Source organism: Elephantulus edwardii, unplaced genomic scaffold (assembly GCF_000299155.1).
Source record: "Elephantulus edwardii isolate Elephantulus edwardi_28Jun2011 unplaced genomic scaffold, EleEdw1.0 scaffold00106, whole genome shotgun sequence".
Taxonomy (NCBI): domain Eukaryota; kingdom Metazoa; phylum Chordata; class Mammalia; order Macroscelidea; family Macroscelididae; genus Elephantulus; species Elephantulus edwardii.
Window position 1 is genome coordinate 3,052,053 of NW_006399856.1, and position 18,078 is coordinate 3,070,130.

Genomic DNA, 18,078 nt, shown 5'->3' on the forward strand with positions numbered 1-18,078 from the left:
GGCGCAGGATAGAGCAGGGTTTAGAGCTGTTGTGCATAGGGTCGCTATGAGTCGGAAACGACTCGACGGCACATAACAACAACAACAGCCATACCAGTGGCCTCTGAGGAATCTGCTATTTTATAACATAAGCAAGAATAATAATAATGATGATGATTTGAGGGCATAATAAAAGGGGGAGGGAGTAAAATTTCCCAGTAAGCAAGATTAGAAAGACATTGCCACCCAAATTGTTAGGTGCAGCTGAAGTCAACTACGATGCATAGCGACTCTAGGACCGCAGATCTGAACCTTGCCCTGTGCCATCCATCCTCACCATCTTTGATATGCCTGAGCCCATTGTTACAGTCACGGCATCAAGTCATCATTTTGAGGGTCTTCCTCTTTCCCTGGCTCTCCACCTTTCCCAGCACGATGTGGCAAGAACCTGCGCTGCAATCCTGAAGGCACACGGTTTGAGGCCGCCAGCTGTTCCACAGGAGAAGGATGGGCAGTCTCCTCCCATGTGAGTAACTGCCTCTGAAAAGCCACTGGAGGGTCAGCCATGGTCCATTCTGACTCTACAGTACATAACATGCCCAAAGTGTCCAAATTATTGAACATCAGAGAAACAAAAATGTAAATGAACAACCCTCAGAAACCTGGACAATTCTATCTAGAACAACCTGGACTTAGAGGCAGTTTAGGTTTTGTTGTTGTTGTTGTTGTTGTTAAGTGCCTTCAAGTCGCAGGCAACTCACAGTGACCCTATGAAGGAGAGTCCTCAACGCTTGGGTGTCTCTCATCCTCTCTCCAGGTTCACAGGGTTTCCAGAGGCAAGCTATTATGGAAGTGGATGCCACTCCTCCTTCCAAGCTTGTTTTAATCGGGGAGCTCCACCCCACTCTCTGTCCACATTGGGTAACCAGCCATTAACACATTTGACACATCAGTGTCACAGTGTTCAGCCTCACAGCAACCACAAGTTACCGCTGTACGGCAACTTGTACACCAGGGCTATACGACCTAGAGGAATGTCTGAACAAAAACAATGAAAGACAGGCCCGAGGGCTGCGGATTACAAGTCACCCACCTTTGACTTGGTAGCATCGCTTTCTGTCCACTGGGCCAGCTGATCTCTCTATGTTGATGCTATTGTTAAGTGTCCTCAAGTTGCAGGCGACTCATAGTGACCCTAAAGAGAGTCTTCAATGCTTGGGTTTCCAGTCTAGGTTTTACCAAAAGTATAATTACCAAAAACCAACCCATTGCCATGGCTGAGCGGTCTCACATGCATCAGAGCAGAACTGCATTTTTCAGGAATAGACCACACGGCTTTTCTTGGAGAGAAGTGAGTGGACCCGAACTTTCAGTCTGTCCATCAGCAGCTCAACGCATTCAACGTTTGCATCACCACTTTGCAAGGACTCCAAAAGTAACCAAGCACAGATTCATTCCAGCCCCCAGCAGCCCCACCACCACTTGCAGGGAAGGGCAAGTTTGGTTGACTTAGCATCCAGGTTGGGCAGTGGCTCTGTTCCACTGGGTTCGATCAGAACCGCCTCCCTATTCCCCTTCCTGTTCCCTGAGGCTGAGAGCAAGCAGACATCCAGGGGCCCCATGCAAGTATTCTGTCTTCCTCCTGCTCAGCTCTCTGCCAAGTTTCCCTGGAATGAGGATCTGAGTCCCCCTGCCTTGCTGCGGAGCCTTTGCTCTGCCCCTACTGCTCCCCATGTCTGCATGGGGCCAGCCTATGGTGCTGGGTCAAGCAGCTGCGGCCAACTTGTGGTTGTGAGATTCCCCATTCCTTCTTCAGATGGCCACCAGAAGTAGAGAGCAGGAGGCTGGGGGAGAAGGACTTGGGAAAATCTGAGATAAGCCAAAACAAATAGGAGCGGACTGAACTGATGCAGATAAATCCCTCATCTTCTTGGAACTAACCTCCAAAGCATGATGCAGATGTTGGCACAGCAGATGGGAATTCTCTCCCATTCCTACTGCCTCGGCCTCTAGTCAGATCTACTGGTGTTTCCCATCCCTAATAGGTTTCTGTGCATCTAGCTGTGGGATGGAACAGTCCTAGGCTCTCCTTAGCTTGTCCTCACAAATATAGGCCCATGAGGAAAAAAACAAAGAGGATAAGCCAAGGTGCTAAGAAGGCCCCACTTTCCCCCTGTTGTAAGGAGAAAAGTTTACTTGCTTCCTTCCTAAACCAGCCAGGATCAAACAGAGAGCAACAATGTCATTCTGGAGACTAAGGTGCACCTGATACAGGTCATGGTCTTTGCAAGTACTTGCTATGCATCAGAAAGCTGGACAATGATTAGGGATGATAGGAGAGTGAATGCCTTTGAACTGTGGTGCTGGAGAAGAGTACTGAATATACCATGGACTGCTAGGAGAACAAACAAGTTCGTCCTAGAGAGGATGAAGCCAGGCTGCTACTTGGAGCCAAGGATTCTGAAGCTTCATCTGACATACTTTGGAGATGTTGCAAGATGGGATCAGTCCCTGGAGACGGACATCCTGCTTGAGAGGGTAGAGAGACACCTCAGGAGAGAAAGACCCTTGATGAGGTGGATTGATTCAGGGACGGGGATGATGGGGGTAGGTGTGTTGGAGGCAGTGAGATTGGCACAAGATAGGGCTATTGTACATAGAGTAGCTATGAGTTGCAGGTGACTTGACAGCACATAACAACAACAGAGGCCCATAGCCAATCCTCTTTTCCAGCTGTGATGCCCCTAGAAGCAGAATCCCTGCTCCTCCATTCTCACTTGACCCTGTTCCGCTGGCTTTGGGTCAAGTGAGGCAGAAAGAATGCCTGGTGCCCTCAATTCTACAATGTCTGAGACTTGGCCGTCCACTCACATGTAGAGGGGATAGAAGCCCCAGGGATCTAGAACCACCTCCTCAGCAGACAGGAAGCCTGGTGGACTCTCAGAAACTAACCGGGCCCCTCCCTTCCGGGAGGCTGCCTCACCTGCCCCAGGCTTGGGCTAAGACTGCTCGTCTCCACTATGGCTGGAAGCACACACAGAAGGAAAAGGTGCTCGTGTTTCACCTGAAGAGGAACTCCTGAGACGGTTCTACTACCTGAATCATCTCTGACCTTTCTCTTAACCTCCGAGTTATAACCCTGATGGAGGTCAAGGTCTCCCAGAGAAATTCCTGTTCTCCTACTGCAACGCCCTAACTGCAGTGCTTCATTCATCAAAATGGCAAGGTGATCCCAGCTCTAGGAAAATTTAAGTACCGCTGGCAAGTTAAGCCCCAGCATTGTGAAAGCAAGCTCTGGTTCCCTCTCGCTTATGTTGTTGTTGTTGTTATGTGCCGTCGAGTCGCCTGCGACTCACAGTGACCCTATGTACAACAGCCCTAAACTCCGCTCTGTCCTGTGCCAATCGCACTGACTCCGACATTCCCATCCCAGTTATCGCAGTCACTGAATCAATCCACCTCATAGAGGGCCTTCCTCTCCTGCGCCGTCCCTCCACCCTCCCAAGCATGATGTCCCTCTCTAAGGACTGGTCTCTCCTCACAACATGTCCAAAGTAAGTTAGACGGAGCCTCAGAATCCTTGCCTACAAGGAGCCACCCGGTTTAACCCTCTCCAGGACAAATCTGTTTGTTTTCCTAGCAGTCCATGGTACCCTCAATACTCTTCTCCAGCACCACAGCTCAAAGGTATCAATTCTCCTTCTATCCTCCTTGGTCATTGTCCAACTCTCTGATGCATAACAGGTGATTGCGAAGACCATGGCCTGTATCAGATGCACCTTAGTCTCCAGAGAGACACCACTGCTCTTCAGCACTTTGGAGAGGTCCCTAACAGCAGACTTTCCCATGGCAATGCGCCTTTTAATTTCCTGGCTGCTGGTGCCAAGACTGTTGACTATGGAGCCAAGCAAACTAAAGCTGTGTACAATCTCAATCTCTTCACCATCCATCCTGATGCTGCCAATTGGTCCAGTGGTGAGAATCTTTGTCTTCTTGACATTGAGCCTCAATCCATATTGTAGGCTGCAGTCCTTGACACTCTGCAGCAGGCACTTCAGGTCCTCCTCAGTTTCAGCAAGCAGGGTTGTGTCATCTGCATAATGCAGATTGTTGATAATTCATCCACCAATCTTGACCCCACATTTCTCCTCATAGAGCCCAGCCTCCCGGATAATCTGTTCTGCATATAGGTTGAAAAGGTATGGAGATAGGATGCATCCCTGGCGTACGCCCTTCCCAATTTTGAACCATGCAGTGTTCCCTTGTTCTGTTCTGACGACTGCCTCCTGGTCCAAGTATAAGTTTCGCATTAGAAGGATCAAGTGTTCTGGGATTCCCATTCTTCTCAGAGTCAGCCACAGTTTGTTATGATCTACACAGTCAAATGCCTTTGCATAGTCAATGAAACACAGATAGACATTCCTCTGGTATTCCCTGCTTTCAGCCAAGATCCATCTAACATCAGCTACAATATCACTAGTACCACGACCCCTTCTGAAACTAGCCTGGACTTCTGGTAGTTCTCTGTTGATGTGCTGTTCCAGTTGTTTTTGGATAATCTTCAGTAAAATAAAATCTTGCTTGCATGTGAAATCAGTGAAATTGTTCTGTAGTTTCCACATCCGGTTGGGTCACCTTTCTTTGGGATAGGAACAAATATCGATCTCTTCCAGTCAGTTGGCCATGTGGTCGTTCTCCAGATTTCTTGGCACAACTTGGTGAGCACGTCCAGGGCAGCATCTTAAAGTATGATGAAATAAGGAGACATTCCCCCAAATCCGTCATGCCTCTTCCTAACGGGTCAACATGTTTCCTATCTTAATTCTGTACAAGCCCTAACCACTTCCAGCCTTCTCCCCTTATCACTATCTAGAAATACAAAAACAGGAGGCACCCTGTTGTTGATGATACTACTCAGAACAGATCTGATCCAATTCATGGCAACTTCATGTGCAAAGCACAGCAGAACTAACCAGAGGATTCTCACAGCGTGTCTGAATGAGTTCAAACTACCAACCTTTGGGTTAGTAATCAAGTGTCTAACTGTTTGAGCCACCTAGTGGCTCCTAAAATTATCTCATTCTGAACTCATCATTCCCTCCAGAATCAACAGGTAATAACATTGCAAATGGTAGCATTCCAAGACTTTCACGAATTGATGTGAAGGAGCAGGTCCGTGGAACATAGGCTCTTTCCCTGTTTCCAACATGCCTAGAAGGAGAACACGACAGTCACCTTTGTTCAATACACTTAACCTTGAAGTATGTTGGTGAAAATTGTAACAATTAACCACCCCCCTGCCCACCTCCCTGGACAACTTCTCTAACCTAGGGCACTGGAAAGTCATTCGTAAACAAAGCAGCAGAAACACCGGGTCTTAAGAGTCCTGAATTCCAGTTCTTATCGTGCCACTTAATAACTGCCCCAGATGTTGCCTAAATTCTTTAACCTTTCTGAGCTCTAATTTCTCAAGTCTGAAAACACAGGAATAATCACCCTACTTAAGTAAAGGTGGTTATTTAAACATGATACGGTAGTATTATCACTTAAAGTCACAGTGTGGGGGGTAAAAATCAAGTGTAAGGAGATATGTGAAGACAAATAGGGAAAGAAAAGAATGGAACTTAAATAAAACAGAGAAAGAGTAACTGCTTATCAGTACATCAGTCAAGGGCACAGGGGAGGGATGGAGAATGAGTCATAAGAAAGTTCTGCTACACTCTTAATTTGACTAACTCTGCTAATGCTTGGTTTTGTGGATTACACACTCTTCTAGTATAAAAACATGAATTACATACTCACTGATTATAGAAATATTGCTGTGTATCCTATCTCTCTTACCATTTGATGAAGTCATTAATCAGGATGTCTTTGCCCGAATTAACTTTGTTTACATTTAGGGGAAAGAGAAGAATGGCAGGAGGATGATTGGTTTTAGGATGAAATTTCTTCAGAAACTTCCAGTATGTCCAGTTTCCTTTTTCCCACCTGCCGTGCACTGCAATCATCAGGTAAGGCTGAGGCTTCTCATGACTCAGATTAGAAAACAGAACTACAGAGATGTGGAGAAAGGTCTGCCGGGCTACTCAAGGTACCGTCTAGAACTCAGGTGTCCACAGACACCTTGACGAGACAGATGCAGTCCGAACAGCTGTGTATGTATGTTCAGGTGAGGCAGGCTGCACAGGTAAACTCCCCACCATCACATGTGGCTTTTGCTAAAAGGAATGAAAAGTGTGTCTGCTGTGCTTAGTATTGTAGCCCACTCCCCAGCTAGTTCAATGTTGCAATGCTAGGGAGTGAGAGGGGACACATGACACACCAGCTAGACGGAGTGAACAGGACAGAGGGCCCTTACTCCCTGGCTGGAGTGTAACTCAAAAGAGCCCTTGGGGAGCTTGTTCTTGCTTCTTGCATCCTCACCTTTTCTTGAGAAGGTCAGAGGCATCCCCTGGCAACGACGTCTCACACTGGGATGCAAGGATTGTGCAATTCTGGCAGACACGTGTGTATGTGCCATGGAGCAGGGTGGTACCCAGGTCACATCCCAACACAATCACTTTCTTCAGCTGGTTCACAGACACCCCCCTGCGGACAAGCAGCTTCACACTAAAGGCACATCTCATTCTTCCTGCTCCCTAGGAATGCGGCCAAGCAAAGCCAGCAGCCTTCATGGCAAAGAGGACAAGAAAGGTCCTTCTATGCTGGGAGAAAACCCCCTGGGGCTCCAGGTAGAGTTTTCAAACAAAAGAAGTTCGTTCCTCCACTTGGGAATGCCTCTTGTGGCCAGAGCAATGACTGGGAACAGCCTCCTCGGTGTTATAAATTCATAAGTCACCCAGGTTCTGGCCTTTCACAGTGGGGTCCTCTCCATGCACCATGGCCACCATAACGGGGGGAAAGGTCTAGCAGGTATAGACCACCACCCCTATTGTGGTGATAAGTGGCTACCATGGAGGACAGACTTATCTCAGGGTGCTGTGTGCCGTCAAGTTGGAACCAATCCATAGCTAGACCTCCAATGGGTTTTCAAAAGCAGTTTAACTACACAAGAAATTACCCACCCTTCTTGTGCAGAGCAGCTGGTAGATCAGAACTACGTGCCTTTGGGATTGCAGTGCACCTTCTTACCACTAGGCCACAAGAGTTCCCCATGGTGTTTCTACCCAAAATGGAACAAGATGCCTCCCTGGCCTGAGCCACTCAAACTATTCTAGATCAAATCATTCACTGTGTTCCCACAGGCTGACTTGCTCCCTAGTCTCTGTAAATCTGAAAGCCTCCCTGAAACACATTCTCAGTATCGGGGCAACACCAAAGTCTTCGATGACAGCAGGGGGTTGATTACACTTTATATGCACAGGTCAGGAATATACCTGAGTCTCTCACAATGAAGGTGAATCCTGTACCATGAATTCCCCTGCCATTACCCATGAAGGAAATCACTATAGGAGGTGTAGCTTTGTAGGAAAAGCAGAAAAAGCAACCTTCTGGCCAATTAGCCCCCTCCATTCCAACCCAACTCTGGTTCTTTTAGGTTTTCTCTTGCAACAAAGTTCTTGGTTCAATACCTTAATCAGGCATTTCCAATGTAGCCCCCGAACACCCCCCACACACACACACACACTGAAATCATCTGAGGAGCTCACTAAGTGATACAGATTAAACACTTGTCAATAACATCAACTAACAAAATGGTTGGTGGTTTGAACCTACCCAAAGGCACCTTGGAAGAAAGGCCTGGCAATCCACTTTCATAAAGATCAATTCCTGAAAACCCTACAAAACACGGTTCTACTCTGAAATACAAGAGTCATCAGCTGAAGGGTAACAGGTTTAGATTTTCACCCATTTAGAGATAGTCTATATGTATTTTGGTTTGGGTTTTTGTGTTGTTTTTTTTTAGTCTGTTTTTAACAACTTCCTTCAAACTCAGGCATTTCCAAGATCTCCATTCATTTCTGCTTCTCTCTAGTCCATATTTCCTGATGGATTTCCTGTTGGTGGAAGAACAGTTTTTCAAGTGACAGAGCTTCATGCATAGATTTTACAAAGATGCAGCTTCATGGCCACTTTCTACCCAGACTTCTGAGTTCACAAGCCAACACAAATGTCTTCTCAGATGCACACTGAGGGGTTTCTCTCGGCCAAGCTCCCATAAGTTTCTGGAGTGTTCCCTCTCCTCATACTCTCATCTTTGCTCCCCCTGGATAAGCAGAAAGCAGCTCAGTCCCTCCACAGCCTCCCTGGCCCAGTGCTCGGAGACGCTGCTTTATAAACACCAGGCTCACTCCTGGGATCGCACAGACCTGCGGAGGGTCAGCGCTGCGGCAGACAGTTGGAGAAAACAAAAACACACTCAAACTTGCCCAAGGTCCTCGGGGGCCTTCCAAGGCATGCTGTCCTTGAAATGCCAGGAGAGACTGACCTCAAAATAGCAAACTGCAGAGTCAGCATGCATTCCCTTCCCTGAGTCCCTGTCATTTTTCTAGTGGTTCAACTAACACCACCTGGGGATCTGGCATCGGTGAGCGAGGTACCAAAAATTCCAAGTGAAAATGTGAGTTGGTGCAAATGTGAGCCAGGTGCTATGGGAAGGGGGAGAACACGGCTGACTCAACAACTGCCTTTTTCTCATCTAGATATACACGGGGCAGATGCACAAAAATGCTCATGAGAGCACTATTTATGTTGTTGTTATGTGCCGTCAAATTAACGACTCACAGCAACACGACGCACAATAGCTCTCAACTCTGCTCTACACTGAGCCAATCTCACTGTCCCTGACACATCTACTCTCATTACCCTGGCTACTGTGACAACTCATCTCATCCAGGGTCTTCCTCTCTTGTGCTGTCCCTCCACCTATCCAAGCATGATGTCCTTCTGCAAGGATTAGTCCCTCCTGGCGACCCTATGATCAAAAGATCTGAACCCAGTCCTGTCCTGCGCCATCCTCACACTTCCTGACACACAAGAGCCCATTGCAGCAGCCACCCGTGTACCAACTGTGAAATTATGTTTGTTATTGATTTTCCTCATCTCAACTAACTTCCAATCTGGACTCTACCATTACACTACTATTAACTATGCTCTTTGTTTAATTTTCATAGGGTTTTCAAAAGCCAGACCTGTTATTTCTCTTGGCAATCCACGGTATGTTTAATACTCTTCTCCAGTACCACAACTCAAAGGCAATTCTTCTTCCGTCATCTTTGGTCATTGTCCAGCTCTCTGATGCACAGCAAGTAATTCCGAAGACCATGGCCTGGATCAGGCAAACCCTGGACTCTAACCTGACATAACTGCTCTTCAGCACTCTGGAGAGGTCCTTGACATCAGATTTTCCTAATGCAATTTAGCTTTTGATTTCTTGACTGCTGGTATCAATGGAAGATCTCAAAAATGTAACATTTATTTGAAAAAAAAATTGTAAAATGGAACCTTCTGCATACATTTTCAATTTCTTTCCAGAGAACAGTGGTAGAAACAGGCATCCATAATGTACACAAAGGCTCGAGGTGAGATAAGCAATTCACACACAGGGCTGCCAAACAAAAGGCTTTTACACACTGACTGCCCACAGACATGGCAAACCAATAGTACTTTTGAATCAAGGCCAGGTGACCTACTTCTGAAAAATTAGCCCTCCACGGCCTTGGGGAGTGCCATTCTGCTCTGACACATTTGCCGCTGCTGTGAACTGCAATCAATTCAACTCATTTGGTTTTTAAAATTGTCTACAGCACACAAAATGTGTTTAAGCAAAAAAGACGCATACTTTAAAAAAAAAAAAAAAGATGCATACTCAAAGAATGCAGGCCAGAGGCTGGTGGGGAGAGTTATCAGGGGTGTTTTACTTTCTAGAAACACTGGTGGCAAATGTAACAAACTATGAGTTATTCTCAGGCCTAGGTGGTACACGGATGTGACTACACTTGTGCATTTATTTAAACATTGTTTTCACTTTTTTAAAAAAGTCACCTCTCTCACTCCCTCCACACTTTCCTCTCCTCATATCAAGCAGGGGTGGCCATAAACTTGAGGTGTCCTTGGCAGCTTAAGTGGCTGGAAGAGGGCTAACCAGTGACAAAGTCAACTTTACCAAGGTCATCTGGCCACCAGGCAGCCGGACCACAGGCTCCCAGCCAGTTTTCTACACCACAAAGAATGGAGAAATCACTCAAGAGTACTGGAGGAAGATCAGAGGATGAAGAAGGTCACAGGATGAAGAAGAGAAAATGAACGGAATCAGGAAAGTTCGTCCAGAGAATGGGAAGGCATGAGCTAACACCAGTCCAGTCCACAGGGCTATAGGTGGCACCAGAGGGAACAGACTGGAGGGGGTGCCCGGGGCTACAGATGCTCACCAGAAAGGTGCCAGTGTTCAGATTCTCTGAAAACAAAGCAAGAAACAACCTCACACTGACACAGAAGAAATTCAGACTAGGAGTGGCCCAAAAGTTCCATGAGAAAGAATGAGAACAAGTGGCAAATTTGCTTGTACAATTAAAACAAGTTGCAGCCAAGAAAGAGGCAGATTGTCCTGTTAAACAAGAAACCTTCTGAGGATGATGGAGGAGGGACAAAGTGAACATTAAGTGTCCAAAAGGCTACTTGATTGAATTAGTAGGGTTCATAGGATATGACCAGGCAAACACATTTGTCACTGGACCCAACGTTCTTCCACAACATGCGAGCCTAATCCATTCACAAAAGGCTTTCTCTTCTGTATGATGGAAGCTGCTTTAAAAACACCAACTTGGTCTTCATTTCTACTATGGCTTGGATCGTGTGCCCCAAAAGACAAGTACTGTAAATCTTCATATAGTAAGCAGAATCCCATTTGAGGACAAGTTCTCTTTGTTGTGTTCGTGAAACATTATTGAAGCATGTGTTGTTTTTTTATTGTTGTTTTCTTTTTATTTATTTTTTTAATGTGTGTACCATCAAATCAGTACAGAAGGAGAAGACTGTCCCTCCTTCTTCAGCAGAGCCTCTGGTGGATTTGAACCCTGCACCTCTGAGATTGCAGTGCAGCTTCTTGCCACTAGGCCACCAGAGTTCACCAGAGCGTGTGTTTTAAAATGATTTTTGAGATATAAAAGTGCAATGGTCACTGGCAGGAGCTCGGCAAAGGCAGGAACCAGGCACGGACAGGAGCCTGCCCGCAGCCGCCGGCCGCGCACCGGGACAAGGCGGGCCATGGAGCTGGAACCCCGGGCTGCTGCTGCAGGAGGCCGGCGAGAACGTGGAGGCAGCGCACCCTGCGCGAGCTGGGCCAGAGGCCGCAGGGGCTGCGGGAAGCGCGGAGGCAGATAAAAGAAAGTGCTTCACAGACAAGGGATGTCCTTCAACAGCATCTTCATCATTTAAAAGGAACCCCTGAAAAGCTCCTGGATGAGCGGTTGGTAACCCTTTTGCAAGAGGTGGACACCATTGAACAGGAGACCATTACGCCACTCGATGACTGTCAGAAGCTCACAGAGCATGGAGTTAACACTGCTGAGGACTTGGTTCGAGAAGGTGAGATGGCCATTCTTGGTGGAATAGGAGAGCAGAATGAGAAACTGTGGAACTTCACCAAAAAGGCCTCCCACATTCAGATGATAGCGTACCAGAAGTGCCTTTACTGGTGGATGTGTTTGTCTGCTCACTTGGATGACTCAGTTCTTAACATCGTGAAAGACCACATTTTTAACCATGGAACAGTGGCATCGCACCCACCAGTGCAGATCGAAGAGCTCATAGAGAAACCTGGCGGCATCACAGTACAATGGTGCAATGTTGATGACGACTTCACAGCCCAAGATTACAGACTCCAGTTCCGTAAATGTACTTCAAATCACTTGGAGGATGTATACACATACGTCAGGCCTGAGATGGAGTTCATCGTATTGCACATAGACCCCAAAGTTGATTATCAGTTCAGAGTCTGCGCCGTGGCGACTGCCGGCAGGAGTGGAGTCCATGGAGTGTCCTCTAGACAGGGCATTCCACGCTGGTGCCTCATGAATGGACAGCTGGCTTTGAGGGGTACAGTCTGAGCAGTTGAATAAATATAACACCCCAAAATGATTCCAGTTCATCGGGTGTTCTCTACTCCAGTGCCCCAACTTATTTCCGCGGGTAGACACTAACATTTCAGAGTTGAAACTGTAGGACAGCCTGACAAAAGGGACAGTATAGGATTGCGTGCAGAAAAACAATGGATATGACTCTCTGCGGCGGGACCAAGCTTGTGTGCGTTAGTACAAATGGAGCTGCTTTTGGAAATGGAAAAGAAATGACTAACCAGTTACCTGCAGTTACATCTGGATCCACGGTCACATTTGACATCGAAGCTGTGACTCTCGGAGCCACCAATCCTAACGAAGGCGGGAACTTCAAGCTCCAAGGGCCAATCAGCTCCAATAATAGAGAAGTGGTTTTCGATTGGTTACTTGATCAGTCCTGAGGCTCTCTCCACTTTGGATGCGCGTTTTTCTATCCTGGCTGGAAAGTATTGGTGTTTTAGGACTTGGAATGATTGGCTTTTGTTTTCAGGGTTTCTGACCTAGCTGTCCTCAGCTCAGTCAAGTTGTATTTGATAAAAGTGTTGGATTCATCTCTCTCAGAAATTGAAAGTGTTTACTGGATTCATTTTGGAATATTTTAGCAATAAGATATTTGAATTTTGTGGACAAAACTATAAAGCAGTCAATTTTATTTTTAGCACAGTGTTAATGGAAATGTCACTACACAATAAAATTCAGACTAGCCTTATAAGTAAGAATAGCTACGGAAGGGTCTATGTGTTTTTGCTGGTTTGTTTTGTGGTTGGTTTTTTTGTTGTTGTTTGGTTTTGAAGTTGGCTACTAGAACAAAAAAGCTGATAACTTTATTTTATAAAATGTCAATCTTTAAAAGATAATAACATAAAACTTAGAATAGAATCAAACAAGAGGACTAGACCAGCCAGAAGACAGAGTTCTATGATGTCCATTCATTCCTATGCTTTAGATATTCAGATATTTTGTAAGCAGTGTTGATTTGAATCTCACGATCGCTAATTTTTCAAAGACCTAAAAGCACTGTCATTTTTAATTTTTAAAATGCAGATGTCTGCTCTAGTCAAAGTATTTCTATTTCCTCTTTTCAGTTTACTTCACAGTAGGTTAGAGGATTTTTACAGGGTAAAACGACTTTTGGAAGTCCACTCAGCAGTGTTAACAATTCCACATGTCTGTGATATGCACGTGTGAGAATGGAGCCTCAGACATCCATGTGCAGTTGGCCCTCCTTCTCTGCCGGCTCTGCATCTGGGGATGCCGCCCATGAACAACAGATCGGAAATATTCAGGGTGAAAAAAAAGTCCAGAAGCTGCAACTTGAGTTTGCCACACACCATGGTCTACACAGAATCCATGCAAATGAACTCACAGGTGTGCTCTGCTGTGGCCCCTGGCGTTTCCCAGACCCTCAGTCTCTCTCCAGCGCTTGTCCATTGAGCATTGCTCACCTCAAATCTTGTTTGCTGCTTGTGCTTGTACACCCTGGCTTAGTGTGAGGGGTGGGGGACATGGTTCCTAAAAAGCAAGTTAGTAGTTAAATCCCCCTTATGCTATCTAAGAGACATTATAAAATGCTATTTATATAGCATTTATATTGAGTATAATAAGTTATCTAGAGATAAACTATACAGGATTATGTGCATATGTTCTGTGCCGTTTTAAGGGTCTCGAGCATCCACAGATTTGTGTGTGAGGGAAAGTCATGAAACCACCCCTCCCGTGGATCCAGAGGGACCAGAATCGTATTGCAGCATATCATCTGCGTTTAATGTCAGCTGAATAAATGGCCTCTTAAGTGAATCAAACAGAGGGTAAATACTTGACCTATTTTTTTTTAAAAAACAAAAATTTGTGTAAAATATTTATTTGAAGGACTTACTTAGCTTGTAAAAATGATGCTTTTAACTTGCTATACCAGCCTACAGATTTGTTTCTTAAAATGTGAATTTTTTTAAAACTTTTTTTAACCAGTATAAGTATTTGGAAGAGCAAGTCTGGTATTTTTGTAGGATAATTTATTTGTGTGGATCACAAGCTATGGCTGACTCTGAGAAGAATGGGAATCCCAGAACATTTGATTGTGCTAATGCGAAACCTACACTTGGACCAAGAAGCAGTCATCAGAACAGAGCAGGGAGACACTGGATGGTTCAAAATCAAGAAAGGGGTCCGTCAGGGATGTATTTTGTCTCCATACCTTTTCAATCTGTATGCAGAACAGATCATCAGAGATGCTGAGCTGTACGAGGAGGAATGTGGCATCAGGATTGGTGGAAGAATCGTCAACAACCTGCGTTATGCAGATGACACAACCCTGCTCACTGAAAGTGAGGAGGACCTGAAGTGCTTGCTGCAGAAGGTCAAGGACTGCAGTCTTCAATATGGACTAAAGCTCAATATCAAGAAAACAAAGATTCTCACCACTGGGCCAATTGGCAACATCAGTATGGATGGTGAAGAGATTGAGATAGTTAACAGTTTTCGTTTACTTGGTTTCACAATCAACACACTTGGTAACAGCAGCCAGGAAATCAGGAGACGAATTGCACTGGGAAAGTCAGCTGTGAGGGACCTCTCAAGAGTACTGAAGTGCAACGACGTCAGGCTGGAGACTAAGGTGCACCTGACCCAGGCTATAGTCTTTGCAATTACATGCTATGCATCGGAGAGTTGGGCAGTGAATAGGGATGACAGAAAGAGAATTGATGCCTTTGAGTTGTGGTGCTGGAGAAGAGTGTTGAATATACCATGGACAGCTAGGAGAACAAACAGGTTTGTCCTGGAGAGGGTGAAGCCAGAATGTTCCCTAGAGTCAAGGATTCTGAAGCTTCATTTGACATACTTTGGGCATGTTGCAAGGAGGGACTGGTTCTTGGAGAGGGACATCATGTTTGGGAGAGTGGAGGGATGGCGAAGGAGAGGATGACCCTCGATGAGATGGGTCGATTCTGTGAGTGGAGTGGTGAGAATGAATGTGTTTGAGACAGTGAGGTTGGCACAGGATAGAACGGTGTTTAGGGCTCTTGTACATAGGGTCACTATGAGCCGCAAACGACTCAACAGCACATAACAACAACAACAATTTATTTGGGAATGCAAATTCCCTGTTTGACAATCATAATGACCTCTTTACCTTTGCCTTTTATATACAAGTAGCCTTCCACTTTGGTTAATTGTTAAGAAGATACACTAAAGGGAGCTCTGGTGGCCTAGTGGCAAGACGCTGCACTGCAATCCCAGAAGTACGCAGTTCAATTCCACCAGATGCTCTGCTGGAGAAGGAGGGAGCAATCTCCCTGATTTGACGGTACACGTAAAAATAATACAATAAAATTTAAAAAAATAAAAGAAGATACACTAGAAAAATACAGATGCCTTGCCCATCTCTGAAACAAAATAAAAAACTAGAATCACACTCACACACACAAAAAAAGTGCAATGGTTAGCAAGCAGGTGAGAGCGGAAGTAGAGGAAGATAAATGCCATGCCACCCGAAGATTACCAAGGAATGGGAAAGACAAGAACCTGCCTCCAGGGCCTCCACAGAGAGGCTTCCCCTAGATTAAAACTGCAGACTTTTAGCATCCTAAATTGTGAACAAATTCCTTTGCCACTTGAGTGATTTCTGTTATAGCTGCACCAGAGAACTAAAGCATTTTCAACAGAGATTTAAGTGAAACTTTGCCTGAACAAAAGGAAAACAGAAAAGGACACATTCCGAGTGCTGAATTTACTTTGTAGGTGGAAGAAATTGTGTTTGGGGGATTATGTACCAATGAGGGAGTTTTTCTTTTGCTTTTCAAGGAGAGGAGCAAAGGGGGGGGGTGTTTGTGCGGGGAGAAGGGTGCAACAATGAATGAATGGAATTCCAAAATCTCTGTAGATGTTCATTGAAATGAAAAATAAACTAAATTTAAAAAAAAAAGAAATTGTGTTTTCTTCTAAGACTAAAGAATGTCAAAAGAGATCCCTCCTAGAAAATCCTAGTCGTTCAACATCACAATTTTCCTGAAAGATCTGGTCCAAAGGCAGAGGAGACTCCCACTTATTTGCCTTAGAGTTAACACCTCTCTGTAAATTGGGGTTGGTTTTTTTTTTTTAGTTAATAATCAATTTTTTAAATTCATTTGTTTCTCTTTAGGATCAATAAGCATGTCACAGAGGTTACAACAACTGTATTTATGATTGTATACCATTCAGTCAGAACTGACCCATAGCTGACTCTCCAGAGGGTTTTCAGAGATAGTTAAAAGCACCAGAGATTGCCCATCTTCTCCTGTAGGGCAGCTGGTGGATTTGAACCATGAGCCTTTGGGATTGCAGCACAGTTTCTTACCACTAGGCAACCACAACTGTATTTAAATATACAGTTATGTCTCATTGCCTAGTGCTTCCTCTATAGTATCTTGTTTTATTAATTATTTCCTCACCTTCCTGGTCTGTCCCTAATGATCTAGGCCTCACAGCAGCAAGAGCTGCCATGTGAAAATCAGAAAATTAAACAACAAAAAAAAAGTTGCCATCTATTTGATCCTAACTCATGGTGGCCTCGTGTGTGTCAGAGAACCATGTTCCACTGGCCGTTCTAGGGCCAATCTTACAAAACTTTCAGGACTTTCTTCGTAGGCACCTCTGGGTGGCCTCAACCCCCAGCATTTTGGCTAGGAGTTGTATATCTCAAGTGCTTCTACTGCCTTGCCCCAGGGACTGTAAAAGACACTAAGAAAACAGAAAAATAATAAAGGACAGGAAGGATGTGTCCTTCCCAGGGCCCAAATTCAAACAAGTGCCTCTGCACCCAGATCTGAGGATATAATGCTTTAACCCAGATTCCACAGGAACACTGAAATCTACTCACCTGTCCCTTGCCCCCTCTCCTCTGCTGGCTGCTTCTCCATCCCCACAAGACCACTCCCAGACACCCAGACACTCTAGGGCTGCCCAGTGAAACTCAGAGGATGACAAAGAAATCACAGACCTGCAAAGATGCCCAGGACTGCCGAGTCACACTCTCAAGCCAGCACAACAAGCGTCCTGAATATAAATAAGTGTCTTTAAATAGGTCACTGTGCATTTCTTTTTTTTTTGTTTGTTTTAACGAAAAGTTCACTATTTTGTCACATCACCAATTCATCACATCAGTTGTCTTCCTCGGGTATATACTCTCCGGGCTTAAGAGGCAATAAATCAAACCAGGCACAAGTAGAATGGTTCCTTCCCAGAGAGAACCACAATGCCTGGAGCCTCAGGTGTCCACAGTGGGGCATCAGCTATTGGAAGCAGCCTACAGAATGACAATGACATCAAGTCTGCCCTGTGGGAACACCTTAACCATTGACTCTTCTCTGGGATTCATTATAGCCTTTCAAAAGCACAAAATGCCAATCCAAATAAGTTTGGGTGTTCTGGTAGCCTAGTCTATAGAAAGTCCTCATCTCTAGTGGTTCAAATCCACTAACCACTCCACAGGAGAAAGATGAGTGACCTTTGAGTGAAAGTCCTTTGAAAAATCCATGGGAGGGTCAACTGTGAGTTGACTCCATGGCCATGTAGTTACATTTTATTCAAGTTAAGCTGCACGCTATAAACTGACTAGGGAGCTCTGGTGGTAAGGAGTTGTGCTGCTAATGCAAAGATCGTCAGTTCGAATCCACCAGCTGCTCTACAGAAAATTGGAAAACTTCCCCTCTGTGATTTGTTGTTTGTTGTCGTGAACCAACCCATGGTGACTTTCCAGCACGTTTCCAGAGGCAGCAAACTGCAGGGGAAGAGAGTGCCCATCATTTGCTTGAGGAGTAGCTGGGGAATTTGAACTGAGTACCTTTGTGACTGCAGCACAGCATCGAACCATGAGGCCATATGGTTTAGCGCCTCTGCAAACACAGTGGGGGGGTCAGCTATGAATCAGTTCTGACTCGATGGTTGCTGTTGTTGTTGTTATGTGCCGTCGAGTCATTTGCAACTCATAGCGACCCTATGCACAAGAGCCCTAAACCCTGCTCTATCCTGCGCCAACCGCAACGCCTCTGACACACCCATCCCGATT

At 45.4% G+C, this 18,078-nt stretch overlaps 1 protein-coding gene and 1 pseudogene across 1 annotated transcript in view; one reads left to right on the forward strand and one right to left on the reverse strand.

Moving 5' to 3' along the window:
• Positions 1 to 18,078, reverse strand: part of IGFBP2 (insulin-like growth factor binding protein 2, 36kDa) — a 44,826-nt gene that overhangs the window by 9,803 nt on the left and 16,945 nt on the right. The window lies entirely within an intron of this gene.
• LOC102867589 lies at positions 9,482 to 12,496 on the forward strand (annotated as a pseudogene).